An 11711-nucleotide genomic window follows, 5' to 3' on the forward strand; every position below is an offset into this window, starting at 1 on the left:
TATCTGCTGAGGAATTATGAGGCAACTTCTGGAATTTTCCACAAAGTCCACTACAAAATGTTGAATATGCATGCTGTATATTCTCTTATCAAAATGGGAATGAATCTGCTCCTGTGCTCAGCTCCGGGCCAGACACCTGCTGTCTGGAGCATAAGTCGGTTCAAGGTTGGCGTCTGTACCTCATGTTGTTGAGGTCTTCTGTGTATGTAAAGCCCAACAGAAGAAGTAGGCAAGTGGAAAGGATACTTGAGAACTTGAAGAGAACTGAAGATGGGCTAAGCCTGAAACATTTCTATCCTAGTCTTTGTCTTCTCAAGGCCTTGCAGTGCACACTGTTTGAAAGTGTGAGTAGGCTTCCATACAGTGGAGAAGCATCCTAAACATCCTTGTGATGACAGTTGCAGAGTCTGGGTGTCTATTCACCTTCTGGTGAATCTGGAGATCATATTACTATCTACTATTACGTTGTACTATGGTATTGTTTAATGGTACTGAGGCTTTAATACAATTATGAGAGTGCATTCTGTTTTTCCATACTATAAGAATTGCCTTATTGTTTAGCCTATAATGTTTATATTTTTGACAAGAGAAAATACAGCATGCATATTCAACATTTTGTAGTGGACTTTGTGGAAAATTCCAGAAGTTGCCTCATAATTCCTCAGTAGATACAGTGGTTGGTGGCTTGGTGAGGCAGCCAGATAACTGCATGGATTGTGTAATTTCATCATCCCACTGAGAGCTCACACACAGAGAGCTCTCCAGTTGTTGGCATTTGGGCCTTAGCTTAGCCCACCCCACTTGTGTTTACTCTCACTGGAACTGTTCCAGGCACCAGGCCGCCTTGTGTAGCTAAGCAATGAGCATCAAACCAAATTAGACGGTGAGTCAATGGATCAGATAGTAGCTCGTGTCACAAACACGAGATTGTGATAACACAGGGCTTCCTTCGTAGAGAGAGTGAATCAAACTGGCTGTAGCCTACTCGTTAGGGGATTTAGGTCTCGCTCAGTTTTTGACAACTTTACACAAAGAATGACTGATAAAACACATCCACATGAGGCATCTTTTCCAACCAACTTCACAGCAACCATACTATTTCCATCACTCCTAAATGGTTGCTGATTGATAGTGCAAGAAACATACTGTCAAGGTCTTCTCAGATAGGCCTAGTCATTTATACTGCAGTCCCTATGTAAACTAAGTGAAGGGATACTCAAACTAAGGTAGGAGATACATCATGTGGCTTCAGAAGGTTTGGCCTATCCTATTCATGATTTCTCTCTCCTAAGAAATATCATGCCTCAAGCTGCAATCATTTAGACATGAGACAGTCTTTGAGTCAGAGGAGTGACTAGTGAAAAGTCGAAATAAATTGTTTGCTCATATCCCAGTTAGTTTCACAGTAATCACGTATCTACAAGTCTTATAGATCCAAAGTAAGTTATACTATTGTGTGAAAACACAACCCTAAGAGTATAAACACAAGCTTACCATTAGATTACAGATGCATGGCTCGTCCAGCGCTGTAGGCTACTGCCAGGCTGTAGCTTGGACCTTTTAAATTGGTATAACTGTAACCAATTTTGTAAGGCATGCATGCACCTCTCTATATTAAGCTAGGCTATACTAAGAGCTTATCCATACCTGTCAACATTTAGCTTTCCAAAAACGGGAGATTTTTTTTCGGGGGGGGGGGGGGGTGGGCTGCGGGGTCTGTGTTAAAGGGACACCAGGCAACGTTTTCGTGTTAATTAATCATCTTCGTAAGTCGGTATATGGTTAAATGACTCTTTATGGGGCGAATGAAGGCTCTCTCGCCCGCCCCTACTGCCTGTAGGAAGAATATCCCACTTGCAAGTTCGGTGTATCCTACCCGCCGACCGAAGCAGGATCAATTTACAGCACAGAGGCAGGCTAACAAAACGCTAGATTGTTGCAAACGTGTGTATAATGGCAGAGCCGGCGAAGAAGCAGCGAAGACCCTTGACGGAAGACGTAAAGAAAAGGAAAAGAGCTTCAGACCGAGCGAGGGGGAGTTTCGTAGAGAAAAAGCATCAGGCTTGTCTGGTGTCACTTTAATACCGGATCTGTGTTTGCATATTTAATACGTTTCATGTTTCATACACGTGTTTCAACACTGCATTTCGGTCGTTGCTTTTACCTTACCATTACCTTATTCCAGTTATGTAGCTGCTTGCTGTCAGATTTGGTTCCGAGGGCACAAGTTCAGTGTATCAACAACAGTTTATGTGATGTGTTATTCAATTAAATTCCCAACAATTTCACAACAGCTAGTTCTGGAGTAGGCCATTCAACTAGCCCGATTGCTTACGACGAGACTCACTCGGCAGTCGGCACCCGCTTCCTTATTTGGGTTTTGGGTTGCCAGGTTTTAACCTATGACAAAACGGTTGAAAATGAAACTAAGTGATCGTGTATGTGCAGGGTGTATTTCATACACAATCTGGCAACCTGAATGGATCAATGATTTTAAAATGAAGTTTGATGGCAATGCAAATTATACGGGAGTTTTCCGGGAGAAATAACAAAACGGGAGGGTGCTGGGAGATGACCTTGAAATACGGGAGAAACCCGGGAAAAACGGGAGTGTTGACAGGTATGAGCTTATCTCACAATGAGACATAACCCTATTGACACCTCTGCATTTGGCATAGTGGTAATGCAGTATGGATTGGTGCCAGCCCTGTAAGCAAAGAGGAAATGTCTCACAGTTCAAACTCATTTTTGGCGTAATAGTTTCAGGACACACAGATGTGCACCCACGTCATTATCCATGACGGAAATTTCTGTGTGAAAGTGTGTGTGAGAGAGAGAAGTTCGCACACTTTGGTTGCACGCACCCTTCTGCTAACAGCTGCACTTTCTGATAGACCACAACTATCGGCTCTTGCTAATGCTGAGGAGGTATGAGCTGATGTCATCATTGGATGAAGATGCTCTCGCGCGGTTAAGTATTTTCCAGTTACCACACGCAAAAGTGCGTTGCTGGTGCTAACTCCTATGAAACATTTCCCTCGTCGCTTAAAGCTCTGCTTTTAGGAAATCGAGAGGGAGATGCAGATAACGACATGACGGTTAGTCCGTAAGTAGGCTACCGCGAGAGAGACATAGAATGTCCCAGATTCAGGGGAATTATAACTGCGCAATTCGTGTTGGATCGCCGTGTCACTGGTCTCCTTAGAACAACGTGGTGCCCTAAACGATGCCAAGGAAAGGTAAGACACTCATATAAAGGATTCAGTGTTAAGTAATTATGTAATCATTTGGTGAGGTAAGTGGTGATGGCGTGACATATCAGTCTCTCCCAAACTGTCTATTGAATTATAGCCTGAAGTGCTGTCTCAAAATTGACAATCCCCAATAAGCAAAATTAAACATATATTTTTCATGAATATAAACATAACTTAAAGATGTAAATGTAAAATATTGATATGACAAACTTTTTGAGAAGTTATGTAGGCTAATGCTGTGTTCAGGACTTTTTTTGTATTAACTGTTACATCAGCCAAATCTCTAAATCCATTTGGGTATAGATATGTAGCTGCATACCATGATGGCAGTAGGCTACTAGTAGGCCTACATTAGCAAATTGATGTTTTAATTTAATCAGGAACATCAGGAACAAACACACACACACACACACACACACACACACACAATCATGTAGGCCTACACATTGGATTGTCTTGAGACTCTACAATATCAACTATTACAAACCCCCATGGGCTGACCAAAAATCTGATTTTTGTGTGCAGGAACTTAAACACTCAACAGCCAAGAGCTGGAAAACGTATGCACTGTGTGTTAGACTGCATTCGATGCAGTGGGAAATTATATGCACATTGCACCCATCTGGGCCTATCTGCATAATCTGATTGTTACTGTAATTTATGAATAACAGTTTATAAATAATAAATCGTCACACCAATAATATAGGCCGCTAGTTCAGTACCAAGATTCTTTGACTACTGTGAGTTTGCAAAATAGTAATTCTAGTGTTAGAAAAGGTTATACCATACAGCTACATTTTTAATCAAGGTCACAGTTACTGACAGACTGTATATTCAGTTTTGCCTAATGTCTTTCCAAAATAGTTTACTAGTCACGGGGCACCACTGATTCACTGACTGTCCACAAGGTGGCAATGGAGGATCAAGGAATCCTTGACTTCCTTGCTTGCAACGAATGAAGTGTCATAATATGTCTTTTTCGATATGAATGTGGAAAAACGTTGGTCATATTCTTCCCAGGCTCAGCTGTATTGATCAGTCTAGTGTGCCACTAAGTACTGCCTAATACAGTGTAGTAGTATATCTAATAAGTGTTGACGTTGCTGGCTCTGCCCTGTGATAGCTTTATTTAGCAGATAGATAATTAACAAAAGCATGCAGCACATTTGATTACTGTGACTAACATTATTTTTTGGTGCATAATTACTTCACCATAGCAACACAAAATCCTTGGTCAACATTTCTGTATTGAATAAGCCTTGCTGTCGCTGCTAGCTTCCAAGCAACACATTTTCATATTATGTTTTATCATTGAATTTGTTGTCCCGCACACAGTGTATGGTGTCCAGTCAATGTTTATACTTACTTACTGTATACAAACAACCAAAATGTACTAAATGCACTCGTTTTTGATTTTCTTGATTTAGCAGGAAACAGCAAAAACATGGACATAAACTCTCCTCCAGAGATGATCTTTTCACTGTGGGTGAGGCCCAGAAGCAGAGACCCCGCATCCATCAGAGACACCCCTCAAGGCTGTCAGTGTGTTCTCCATACTGGGCTGCATGGCCTCAGTGACACGCCTCATGAACTCAGTGCTCCCCTCTCTGGTGAAGAGCATGCGCAGTGGAAACCAACACACAAGATACACACACGTACACACACACACACACACACACACACACACACACACACACACACACACACACACAGCAAGGCCAAAGGCAAGATGAAGTCGCCATCATGCAGCACTCCTCCTCGAGATGGAGGGCACCAGCTGCAGCCCCTGTCTGAGGACAGCCAGCCATCAGCCAACCACAAACGCGAACGCATGATGGAAGCCTTGACGAGCCAGTGACTTCCACAAGGAGGTGGGTGTTGGGAGCAAGCTTGGCCAATGGGGTGGGGGGGAGGGGGGATTGAGCCGGGTTATGCCATGTTCATCAGCATGACACAGCCATGTGTGAAATGGATTTTGAAGTCGCTGTCTTCCCTGACATGTACACAGCATGTCCATGTGAAATTGTGCCTCTCTGAGTTCTCCTCAGCTTCATATGTGGCCCATTTCTTTATCTGTCACTGACACCTTGTGTTACCTGACTGACATACTGTTCGTCAAATGAATTAGTCCAGCTATTAGTGCAGTGTCTCTATTCAAATGCAACATAATGAACTCATGACTCCCATACAGCCAGAGCTCATTTGCTCAAGCTGAGAGAATCAAAGGCAGGGATGTTTATTCAAGAGAAATCCATTCCATTCCGAGTCCCTTCCCAGCTGTTGGAAGTGAGGGTTTGAATACTGAACAGGTGATTCCATCTCACCTGAGATGTGCGCTGGTTGTTCATGTTTTGGCTTTATCAAGATCATACATTTCAGAAATGCAGAATATTACAATACATGCAAGCAAAGAGAATGCACACTGGTATTTTCAAAGATGGATATTTGCACAAAATCCTTTTTTTTCCCCTGACAGTATAAAGACATTTATATCTTGAGAGATTAAATTGCCCATCGCCCCCTGAGAAAGACTTTTTTGTGTGATACTTATTGCACTTGCAACCCCAAGCATTAAGCATTTTGAGAGGTACTTGGACATGTTTATTTTGTTTATTGATCAGAGACAAATCATACAAAATCATCAATCAAAATGTCAAACAAAATCTATTTATATCTATACTAACAATTATTCTGGTAGACAAAGATATTGTGCTTTTTTATTCAATAATATGATGTGCAAAACGTACAAAGCTGCACACTTTAAAACCTCTTTTAATTAAAGTCTTTACTACTGCATTAACTGCAGCATAAATGACCTAAAAGCAACACCAAAGAACTTTCCCTCTGTCGCACGCACGCTATTTGTTTATCCAGCACCGGCTTTGCAAATAACGATGTCCACAGACAAGGTAGAATATTTTGCATGACTTATACAAGTACGATGTATTGCGACATCAGATGCAAGTCAAATTTGTAGTTTCTTATGTCTCATTCAATCGAACTACAGATCCGCTACCCGATCTGGCAAACTTACATAGTGCGGTTATAGCCGATAGAGGGCCGCGAAGCGAATGCAGAATTGCCGTTCACCCTGTTACGAGTTGATGAACCACTGAAACGATTTTGGAAACATTATTTTAAGGTACAAAAAACTCTTTGGTGTTGCTTTAAAATCACCTTTTATTTGAAGACTACACTTACCCATAATTTATTAATAATATTATTAGCCGCGTTTTATACATTGCTTTTTGCAAAATTTGAAATCACTGTACTGCAAGAAACAACTGTAAAAATGAGTGAAATGAGGAACTTTCTTCTTGTGACAGTGGGCCACATTCAAAGGCTCTCTGTGACTAATCACATTTCTGAAAGGCCATGTGTAGACTTCGCTATGACCTCTGTTTTGACAGATAAGTAATTGTAAGTAACAGAATGGAATTCTGTCTGCATGAAAGCCCTCCAGGAAGCCATTTAGTCACTTACAGAACTCTTGAGAAGTCTACACTCGTAACTGTCAGCGGAGGCAAGACATCCGCACATAACATAATGCAGTTAAGCCTGACACAAAAATACACTCTTATGCTCATTGATTAATATTACCTGTCTGTCCATGCTCACATCTCTCGTTTTTTGGCCTTTTTTGGGAATAGTACACGCCATGTAGCAGTTAGAAAACCAATAGTCGTGTTGTTATAAACATGTTGAATCCTGTATATGAACCTACTATGAGAAACACAGGAACTAGTATGTAGAGTGGCATTTAGAGTCAACAATAATATACAAAAAAACATATTTTTTTCAGGAACCCTGGTTAATGAAGCAATGCCTTTGCAATGTTTTGCTAGCCCAAACGTACAAAACCACAAATGTCTACGTAACATATAAGGTATAAATACTTTGAGGTTTTGGGTGCACAGAACAATCTAGGCTCAGATGCAGACAGTCTTAAACGGTTTCTATTTTACCCTATCGGTCGCATGCGGCACTCTCCAGGCTACGATGCAGCAGTATGCAACAGCATCAGCGGGAGCACACGGGGCCCTGGTGGGATCTATGGGGCCACAGTGGGGGGCCTCTGAGCTTCACAGTCAGAGGGATTTTTTTTATCTGCGCCCAGCCCATGCATATCTCCCTGCTCTGACGAACCTCCAGGCCAGCCTGATACTGCTGCAGGATACCCAGAGGACTGAGGGAGAGATAGAGAGACAGGAAGGAGAAGAATGAGAGCGATAGAGGGGAAGGGAAAGAGTGATGGAGAGGAGGGGAGGACTGATTCCACTGCCTGCTGTGTCTTATCTTTATTATGGCCTCACACAAGATGCAGGTTTGTGCATAAGCAGAGCTTCCCCGACAGCTGATCAGCCACTGTGGCTTTGCACACAAAGAAAATTACTTCACACTATCAGTGAAAGCCACTATAAGCAAATAACTCTAATCTGTCTCTATGAATAGATGCTTGAAGACAAAAAAAGAGAACTTGTTTGATCTCTTCACCATTAAAGTTCAGAGGTCCAACAAATCGGTAAACTTTCTGAGAGATGGACACTCCTTTCAGAGCTCTTAAAGGTTAGCTATAAATCCCAATATGGCTCACAGCAAACCAACTAGCACAGTCAAGACTTCACCCTGAAAATAAGGCTCTGCATGAGAATCCATGCATCCCTTTACATTCTACCCTACCCAGACCCCTCGTTCCCCAAGCCCACTGTGATGTCATCGCCTTCAGAGTCGTTGGGTTCACTGGCTTGCTGCCAGCACGTGAATCACCTCCCTCCAAATCACCGAATGTTTTTCATCTGTGTTCTCTCACAATGGAAGCTTAGCTATATATTAACCTCCCCTGTAGAGGTTGTTTCTCAGACAGTGAATCTAGTGGCTGCCTGCACAAAGCTGCTAAACTGAGACCAGTGCCTATGTAGAGCCTGTGCATAACTGCATCTATAATTTTTGCTCTATAACGTTACTGTGTCAGGAATGTGTAATTATGATCACATGTGTCAGTCCCCATTGAGAGTGCACAGGGATTTCATGTTTTACTGACTCAAGCGTGGAGTTCTGTTACCATGGTGAACATGGAATCCAGCTCAGCAGAAATGCTTTCTGATTGGCTGATAAGACTACATAGGGATGTGCAGCAAGCTGTTCAGCTGGCCAATGGAGGCCGGGCAGCATTAGGGCTGTTGCTATGGGAAGTCAGTTGGGCTTGCTGGAATCTCTCCCCCTCTCAGTCTCACTCTATCTGTCTCAAGCCTTCTGTATCTCCCAACACCTCCTCTGTTTCATTGCCTTGGCATTTGGGTGTCACCTTGGCTGTCATCTTGTAGGGAAACAAACGGGGAAAAAGACATGTGGAAGGGTGTCACACACAGACACACACATTCACAGCCATTATCTCCTGTTGTCTTGACCACACAACACCTGATGGTCTCCTCATCAGCACACTTCTGAGTCTTATCAGCAGCTGCTTCCCCTCCTCCTCCTCCTCCTCCTCCTCCTCTCTCTCTCTCTAACTCCTCCCTCTATCAGACGTAAAACTTGTGCTAAGCTCAGCAGCACGGCTAAGCACAATAAACTGGCTAACCCCCAACCTAATCACACCCCAACTCCCTCTACTGCTTAGAGGTGCTGTGGTAAAACTCGTGCATAAGAGGGAGCTAACGTTGTGTTAATATCCCAGTAGCCATGGCACGTATGGGAATATCCATGAAGTTTGAGATGATCACTAGCTGTCCACAACACTGCACAGTTCAGTTCAGTTAACTTAATTTGCAAGAAACCAGAAAGGAATGGAAGTAAATGGGAGTGTGCGACCTAGTTACCGTATAAATTAAACTTCAGATATATTTAGATGCACTCAGACAGTGTTTACATACCATGATGCTGCCAGCCCTGGTTGTTTATGAGGATTCTTAATTTTCATCATCTCTTTGTTTGTTTACATGTTTTTATTTATTTATTTGTTGATTTGCTTGCTTTTTGCTTGCTTGCTTGCTTTTTTGTTTATTCATGAGTGCTGGTTTACGTCTAGATCTGGAGTATAGGACAAAACATTTCATAGATGTGCATTTAACATCTCAAACCTGTTTGGGGGTGATTGATACTCAGTGACTTTGTGAATTGATGATAATGCTAGGTCCTGGTCTCATCATAGTTTGAATCTTATGTGGTTGTGCAGTTGTGGTCAGCAGTTTACATGGCACTCATCATCACAGCAATTTGGGGTTTTCAGTGACTTCTTTTGAACTGCTCTCTTTCTGGGGCAGAATGATTGTGCATGACAGTGTAAAAACAAAAATTTGGTGACACATTTGAATTTATTTTGCCTTTTTTATTGCCATGACATTCATGTCCATGATGAGTGTACTGTATATAAATGTCCAACCACAACTGGGAAACTATGCTGGCTACAAAACATAAGTGTGTACAATTCCATGAGTGTTGAAAAGCTTTCGGTCAGTCTAGCGCAGTCTGTTCCGCTGTAAACCCCGGCCTAATCCTGTTGCACTCAAGTGAGATTTAAAAAGCTGTTGCATGAAATCATGGATAAAAACCTTGCAAGGTCATGACAGCTAAAAAAGTACCGATTATTTAACTCATTCATGCATGCAATACAGAGGAGAAAAATTCCCAATCCTGTAAAACAGAAAATGGAGTCTTTTGCCACCCCTTGGTGGTGGTTTAAAAATAGCTCATGGAGCTTTGGCCTTATTCCAAGACACACATACAGCAAGACATACTCTTGCTTTTTTACTCTCACTATGCCCCACCTCCTTCTTGCTCATTGGCTAGCATGTAGTGAATGACAGCGGCTGCTCTCTTGTAATTGGCCGTGCAGTGTTGACTGGCAGCTGGGTCGGATGCAGTTGCAGAGTGAGTGGACCCGCCTCCAGGGGCTCTGCACGTGGATGGGTCTGATGTGAACATCCCAGCATCAGAGCGGAGAGAAGAGAGGGGGAGGAGAGGAGAGGAGAGGGGAGAAGTGGAGAGAGAAAAGGATCGGAGGAGGAGAGGTGAGGAAGAATATAAAAAAGGAGAAAAGAAAAGGGCATAAAGGACTGTCTGGTCCAAGAAGAAAGGAACAAGGTGACGATAGGTAAGAAGAAAATGGAAGGATTGGGGAGAAATGGTGTGTGTGTATGTGTGTGTGTGTGTGTGTGTGTGTTTCTCCCTGTGGGTTTTATGTGACAGATTAATGTACTTATGTAGGCTTCAGTATGAATGTGCCTTTTTTTGCATGCAGTATCTTTGTCATCAGGGTGCTTTTTATTGCTTGCAGATTTTTGCATGTTTTGCAATAGCATTATTGCCATGGTTGTGCAGATCCTGTATGCTTTACATCCTTATCTTTGCTTGGTGCACACAGACGACGACGCACACACACACACACACACACACACACACACACACACAGGCACACAGTTGCAAAAGGCTTCAGCATTCAATTTTAATTGCTTCAGCCACCCATGTGTTGTGCATGTCAACTGAGGCTAGCAATAGAGTGAGAGGAGAGAGAGAGGGAGAGGGAGAGAGAGAGAGCCTGTGGTCTGTGCTTGCCAGAGAATATCCCTTCATTTGTGACCTAGTTTGTGGAGGATCCTCCACACTCTGATTCAGTTCTTTCACAGCCACAGCGAGCTGTCATTGAGAGGCTGCCTTCAAAGCGCAGCTCACGTTTCTACTGCTGGCCAGCCACAATGTAGGTCCCCGCAGCAAAATGTGCCTCTGTGTTCTCTGCAAGAGTACTACTGTTTGTTTTCACTTTAAATGGGGCACATTCACACGCTGGCGGCCATAGCGATTCAGCACAACTGCAACACTTAACAGTGTTTTAACACAACCAGGCAATGCAGACAGTGCACATTTGAGTTCTGCAATTCATTTTCACCTCTGTAAGCCAACATAAAGTACAAGCAAGTGGATAGGCCAACACCCTGATAGACACTTCATTTAACTCTTATTCCAAGCAGCTTCTAGTTCAGGTCAGATGCACATTTGAACAGTATGTTTTCTTGGAATTGAGCCCAGAACTTTGTTGTTATTTTTGTAGTAGCAGCATGTTCTACCAGTTCAGCAACAGGAAGTCAATGTCACGGAAAGTGTCTGTCTGAGGAAGACATGAGAAGAGTCTGGAAACCGAAAGCAAACTTAATTACAGATCCCAGCAGACAAAGTGGCAGAACTTCCCCCTGTAGTTTGTGTTGCAGTAACACACACATACACACACACACACACGCATTCATGCATGCACACACACGCACACACACACACACACACACACACACATGCACTCACACGTTATATACATTTGCATGCTTTTAAAAAAGATACTGCTACTTTTTAGGTGTAGTATTTATTATGAGGAAGTGCATTATTTTGATGACAAGTTTCAGAAGGAAACTAACTGCAGAACTAGTGGTGAGGACTGAAAGAGCAGTTCAAGTGAAAGACACAAGAGAC

General features: G+C 42.7%; 1 protein-coding gene across 5 annotated transcripts in view; it reads left to right on the forward strand.

Moving 5' to 3' along the window:
* The first annotated feature begins 2870 nt into the window (after positions 1 to 2870).
* kdm6bb (lysine (K)-specific demethylase 6B, b) overlaps positions 2871 to 11711 on the forward strand; it is a 48851-nt gene continuing 40010 nt past the window's right edge. For 2 of the 5 annotated variants that reach the window (XM_042091473.1, XM_042091478.1), the window contains exons 1-3: positions 2871 to 3239; positions 4682 to 5125; positions 10090 to 10347. The gene's annotated coding sequence lies outside the window, so the exon portion shown is untranslated. The remainder of the gene's footprint in view (positions 3240 to 4681; positions 5126 to 10089; positions 10348 to 11711) is intronic. The other 3 variants (XM_042091477.1, XM_042091479.1, XM_042091476.1) reach the window with 2 other exon arrangements.

The sequence above is a fragment of the Alosa sapidissima genome, chromosome 5 (genome assembly GCF_018492685.1).
Source record: "Alosa sapidissima isolate fAloSap1 chromosome 5, fAloSap1.pri, whole genome shotgun sequence".
NCBI classification, from domain to species: domain Eukaryota; kingdom Metazoa; phylum Chordata; class Actinopteri; order Clupeiformes; family Clupeidae; genus Alosa; species Alosa sapidissima.